This window comes from Fukomys damarensis, unplaced genomic scaffold, assembly GCF_012274545.1.
Source record: "Fukomys damarensis isolate Sample0158 unplaced genomic scaffold, DMR_v1.0_HiC HiC_scaffold_9, whole genome shotgun sequence".
NCBI classification, from domain to species: Eukaryota; Metazoa; Chordata; class Mammalia; order Rodentia; family Bathyergidae; genus Fukomys; species Fukomys damarensis.
In genome coordinates, this window is record NW_022900921.1 from 24,295,527 (window position 1) to 24,301,959 (window position 6,433).

Here is a 6,433-nt window from a genome sequence, read left to right on the forward strand (position 1 = left end):
CTGCCCATAACATTAAACAAACTGGACTCTTTTTTTTTCTTCTTCTTCTTCTTCTTTTTTTTTTCTTTTTATTGAGGTTATTGGTACAATCTACATATACAATACAATTACATTCATCATTGGGATTCTGTACCTTTACATAATAGGTCTTGATTCTCATTTTTCCCCTTGTCCCTGCCCTCCCTTCACCCCCTCCTCCCCTCCCCAAACTGGACTCTTAAGAGTGTCTTCTCAACAGCATATTTTAATTATAACCATTGCCTGGTATAGGGAAAACTAACAGGTTTTTTACACACCATCGCAACATTGTAATCCTGATAATTTAAGTATTACCAAACTGTGAGCAAGTGAATGACACATGCCTAAAAGTTATCGTGCTTAATACTATCAGTGGCCACTGGACTTAGAACTAGTCCAAGACCTTGACTTAGATTTTGACCTAGACCTAGGCTGTGATCTTGACTGAGATTTGGATCTAGGTGGCTCTTTTCCCCTTGATTCCTTTTCATATCTTGAGCCAGACTTATAATGTGCTTTGGAATTTCTTTCGGAGGTACCTCTAGTTTAGGTGTGAGACACAGACCTAGAATGTGATTTAGCCTTCATTTCTTTCTTGGGATGGGACTTGGACCATGATCTTGAATTGGATTTAAATCTTGAAAATGGTCGATTTTGGTGTTTGAATGTATCATTGTCGGAATGGTTTCTGCTACCTTGTGTCTAATGTTTCTAGGACTATAAGATCTTCTACAGTTGTAATCAAAAGACAGGCTTCTTTTTTTTTTTTTTTTTTTTTGAGACAGGGTCTCACTATGTAGTTGAGACTCATGTGGAACTTACTGTGTAGCCCAGGCTGGTCTTGAACTCACAGCGATCCTCCTGCCTCAGCCTCCTGAGTGCTGGGATTACAGGTGTGCACCACCATGCCCAGCTAAAAGACCGACTTCTTGATCTTCTCCTATCATAACTCCAGCTCCTAGAACACCTGGATCTATCATAATCATCATAACGTGAAGAACTGTACACATTTCTTCCTTCCTTGGCTTTCATTTGATTTGGTGTCTTCCCATCTCCCTGTGCAATTTCAATCTGAAGTCCACAAATCTACTTTCTGTCCAAATTACATAAAGCATCTTCAGCGTCTCGAGCATCCTCAAATTGAACATAAGCAAATCCTCTTGGACGATGAGTGTAGAAATTGAGTGGAACATACACATCAACTCTAGGACATAGCAGCCAAATTCAAGCCGAAATCTTCAGACCTAATGTCATTGGCCACATTCCTGATGAACACAGGTGTGTTTGAGGGCACAGGTAGCAGGACATGATAGACAGCCACGTCATTATCAGTCTGGAGCACTAATGGGCTCAGCAAACCACCTGAGCCTAAACCGGCTTGAAACTTCCTAGCTGTGCAAACTGGGTGCGTGGATCTGCTCACCCACACCTGAGGGTGAGCAGGAGAGGTAAGGACACAGTGAGTGAAGGGTGGTTTCACTCTGGTCCCCACTGCCCATTCCCCACCCTCTCCTCCACAGGAGGTGGCTGGAAGGAGTGTCCCCACAGTCATCAGGTCCAGCCCAACAGCGGCCAGACTGGCAGAGCCAGCCCGTCCTTGCCCCATCTACACCCGGTGAGTTCTGGCCCAGGCAGAAGCACATGGCACACCAGGGGACATACAGGGTGAGGACAGCAGAGGGGCCTGTGCTGTCACACAAAGGGCTCCGTCACAGAATGGCACTCGGGGACTTCTGCAGGGGCTCTCACTGAAGCCCTTGCCCTCACACCACAAGCTCATAAGAGGTCCAAGGCCCCACAGCCAGAGCAGGAATTAGAAACAGGGAGGGGCTCCAGGGTCCCTCGGTGCTGCTGCCCACACGGTGAGTGTCTGTGTGCTCAAGCCCCCCCGCACCTGTCCGGTGCCCAGCCACACACCGTATCACCCACTCCCTGCCTCCTAGCAGTGCCCACTCGCAGCTCTGCTGGGTCTGCCCAGGTCACACCTGTGCCTTACGAAGGCCCTGCCCGACCTGCCCTCCTTTCTGCGCTCTCTCCCTTCATCTGCTCCCACCTAGCAGACTCTCACTGGCCCTTCAGGACACAGCCCAGTTGCCTCTCCTCCAAGAACCTTCCCAGATCCTTAGCCCAACTGGGTACTTCCCCGCCTCCTCCTCAATTGCAGGGCACCTCCAAGTCCCGATGGCTGAGAGTCACAAGCAGGTGCTCTTGTATTATTACTGTCTATTGATAACTTGTTCGTGAACAAATGAAAGAACTCTGAGTCTACTGCTTTACTGCCCCGTAGTCTTCAGGGCAGCGACTGCTGTTGAGAGCAGAGTGGGCTCCCTGACAGAGTTGCCATGTGCAGTCATAAGGATTGTGCACTGCACAGTGCCAGGGGATGCTGAACACACACACTGCTGTATGAATGATGCCCCCTGGAAGTGGATGACACACCTGCCTGACCCTTGGCTACTCTGGATATATTTGTAGGTGGTAGAGCAAAAATGACACAGGCTTTAGACTCAAGTTCACTTAGGTTCAAATTCCAGTTTGGCCACTTACCTGCTGTGCACCATGAGGCAAATAACTTACTCTCTCTGAGCTACTGCAGTAAAATGGGAATAGGTACCGACCTCACTGATCTTCTGTGAGAATTAGAGAATGGGTAATGCCTAACATGTAATAGGCCCACAACAACTGTTCACTCCCTTCCTTGGACATCTGGAATTCTTGTTGCTGTCTTTTAATTTCCCAATTGTTTGCCAAGAGCATAGGCCAGGATCCTTACAGGTTAGCAGTGAAACTTTTTGTCTTTGCTCCCAGAAGCCAGAGTACTGGGACCACATGTGACACAAATCAGTATGGTACTGTTCCTGTAGGAATTTATCTCACACACGTGCCCTCATGCATGTGTTTGAGGATCTACACAGAAGCTTTGTGAAAAAAAAGCAAAAGACCAGAAACAACCTCCCTGCCTACCCGAAGAAGCATGAATGAATTACACCTAGACAGATGGTGGGCACTATAGAACACAGAGGCAGCCAGCTGTATCCTCGCAGTAAGTCATTCCCAAGATAAAGAAGAGAGAAAGGACGGAAGTGGGCTGTGCAACAGACCAGGGGGGGTCGGGGCACAGACCACTGAAAGCGACATTTGCCCAAGATCTCATTTTGCCCGGTGGTGTTGAGTAACTGGTAGCTATCAAATGCAGAGTAGAGTGGCTTATTCCTCACACATCACGGATACTGTGGAGCACTGAGACCTCATTCTTTCTCCAAAGCCTGATGAGGAAAGCTGAACAGAATATTCTGGAAGGATGTGAGACAGACCACATCAGTTTCCTGAGTGGAGAAGGGGGAAAAGGGAGGTAGGCATGGAAAAAGCCACTCATCTCAGGATCCTTCATTCTTTGATCTTAGCCAAAATGACGAGAAGTGATTCCTTCTGTATTTTTGAATCTTTTGTCAGAGGCATGAGGTGACTTGTTAAAATGAAAGCAGCTCATTTTAAATATAAACTTTGTAAAGCCACCTTGTAGGATATAATAATCACTTGCTGTTTGACCTTGGGCAGTACTCACAGGGACTCCATTTTCCATGTTTGAGCTGGAAGGACCATCTCGAGAAGTGACCACAGGACCAGCAGCAGAGGGCTGTTCTGCAGCCCCGGAACTAGTGTGTGGTCAGTCAAGGGACTGGCCAGAGCAGGCCAGTGCTGAGTCCCAGTGGGGCTGAACCCCACAGTGGGCCTGTCCTCCCAGGGGTGGCATGTCAGCACCCTTGAGCCACCAGACTCTGGAATACACTGCGTCCCAGCAACAGGAGCTGTTGTTGACACGGTTGCTGGGGCAGCAGGATCACAGCATCCCAGGCTGAAGGGGGCTAATTTTAAACACCAGGCTCTAGGCAGATGGGACAAAAAGGTCAGATCCTGGCTACTACAAGACGCACACACTAAAAAACGATGACTCTGAGTGCAGAGAATAGCAGAGAGGAAGCATCTCTCCCTCCTCCCTGGCACCCTCCTTCCACAAACTGTCTGATGCCGTGTGGGGTTTTCTGCTAAGAGCTGGGGGGCACGGTAGGGAGTAGTGCCCCGAGGTGTCCACCTTTTACCCTCAGTCGGGACTCAAAGAAATCTGATTCCAAGAATCCCATCTGGGAACCTGGATTCAAGATAGAACAATAGGTACTAGACAGGTAATTTTAAGGGCTCTATTGAATTTCCTGATTATTTTCTAGTGGTTTTCATTTGTCTGACTTGTTTCACTCAAAGTCCTAATAAGAGCTATATCTTGTGATTGGTTGAATTGTTTCTAAGTCTCATTTTCTCTCTAGATTTCCCATTCATTTGTTTATTGTTTCTATCTTTTCTGTTTTCTTGGGATTAATTTGTAGAAGAAGCCAGCTGTTTATCTAGTAACTGCAGCTAGAGTTTACTGACTACAGTGCATCCCTGCAGTGATATTCAACATGTTCCTCTGTCCCCTGTAGCTCCTGTGAAACATTAAAGTCCAGGACATGATCAGATTCAGTTGGAAATTTGGCAAGATTACTTCATGGGTGGGTCCGTGTTTCTCCATCTGCAGGCTCAGAGTACCTGTTTGGTGTCTTTTTGTGATGTAAGCAGCTGTATAGCCAACCAATGCCCAGTTCACTGATTTATCAGAGGTGGAACCTTTGTTGAGCTTCTATTGTCCCCTTTATAAACATTTCAAAGTAAGAATGTCTGTCACCATTTGATTACCTGAGGATATTACGTATACAGGAAAGGCAGAATGAATGATGATTCTTTCTCTTTATTTAGGAGCTTGAATTCTTTCTGGTCTATTGAATATGTGCCTGCAGCACGTGTGGGCATGTTCCTGAAAGCCTCGGTCTCCCCAGCTGTAAAATAGGCTCACTGGGGACCACACAGCCTCACTCTAGTCCTGGGAAAAGCTCTTACTCTTCTTAAAGGCTGTGCGCACCTGCAGGCTTTCAGCTTCTCCTGGGCCCCCAACCTCAATCCAGTCCCACTGCTGGGAGGTGGCAGGTGCCAGCCAGCCCCACCTGGGCGACGATGCCAGAGATGCCCTGGCAGGGTAGCAGGGCACTGAACGAGATAACGCAGCCTCCTTTGCCTCACAGCCCCGTGGGGAGGAGCCCTTCCCAGGCAGCTCAGCACCCCGGCTTTCAGACCCCGACACACACGGGGCTAGGGTCCACGGGGGCAGCGCGCAGAGCGGCCCTATTGTTCGCCGCTTCCCCAGCACAGAGGGTAGCAGTTAGCCTAAAATTAAAAACAAATCAAATTTCCATCACTAGGAAACTAGTTCATGAAATTATAGATACATCTACATAATGGAACACTATCCATCTGCACAACAAAACACAAAAGAATCTGCCCTGAGCTGACGCGGAGCTGCGGAAGGAACAGCGCGTCTCCCGGCCGGCGGGCATTCCATTCGTGCCGCGCTGCGCACGCACGTCCGCACCTCCTGCGCCCCACCGCAGAGCACCGCGGGCCATCGGGGCCCCACCCGCCTGCGGGGGGAGGATTACACGGGGGAAAGGGGAGCAGAGCCCACCCCTCCCCCCAACTCTTCCTGAGCCCTGCGAGGCCCATTCTACAGCTAGGACAGTGGACCCCCAAGGCACAAAAGACCCCGCTGGCGTTGGGGCCTCCAAGCCCCTGTTCTTCCCCACACCGTGTCGCTGCCCTCCCCCACTGCCTGCCACGAGAGCCTGAGGGGGCAGCATTTCAGGAACTTCGGGTATAAGGGGCAACCGCAGGACAAGTAAAGGGGTTCAGTGGGGAGCAGAGCCGAGACCTCAGGGGCACCTGCCTGTGTCGGGCTTCGTGCACGGCACCAAAAGGACAGCTTCTTACTTCAGCCTCATGACAACCCAGCCAACTCCATAGCACTGACCCAGGTTCCATGTCTTGCAAGGAACTGGCTGAGCCCAGGTTTCCAAAGGCCTTATTTCCCTGGCACCAGAACGCCATGGTTTAGGCACTGACCGCCATCACTCTTCTAGCTGCTACTACCAGGAAAAAGGCAAGTTTCAGCGGCTCTCTGTGCCTCGGTTTCTTCCTGTATGAAATGGAAATGATCTACTGCATTGTCATATCATAAACATTCTAGAAAATGACACACGGAGCTGGGTTTATCGTTATTATAATTTAGCTTCTGGAACTTAATGGTCCTGAAAGTGGGTAAGCAACTGGCCTTGAAGGCTTTCCTGGATACGGAACCACAGTGCTAAAACTGTAGCAGTCACCTATAACGAAGCTGATTCTTGTAAAGTCCATGCTGCTCTCAAAAGGACGAGAAGAGGGACACTCCATGCTTTCAGCTTTGGCAGATTTTCCCAGCCACCCTTGGGCCTTGGTGTCTTTGTCCCAGTCTCTCCACTCTGCCCTTGATTAGCCAAAGGGAAACCAGACA

The 6,433-nt window shown here is 49.2% G+C and overlaps 1 pseudogene; it reads right to left on the reverse strand.

The window, feature by feature from the left end:
* Nucleotides 1–387: 387 nt before the first annotated feature.
* On the reverse strand, nt 388–5,991 carry LOC104860983 (annotated as a pseudogene).
* Between the last annotated feature and the right edge of the window lie 442 nt (nt 5,992–6,433).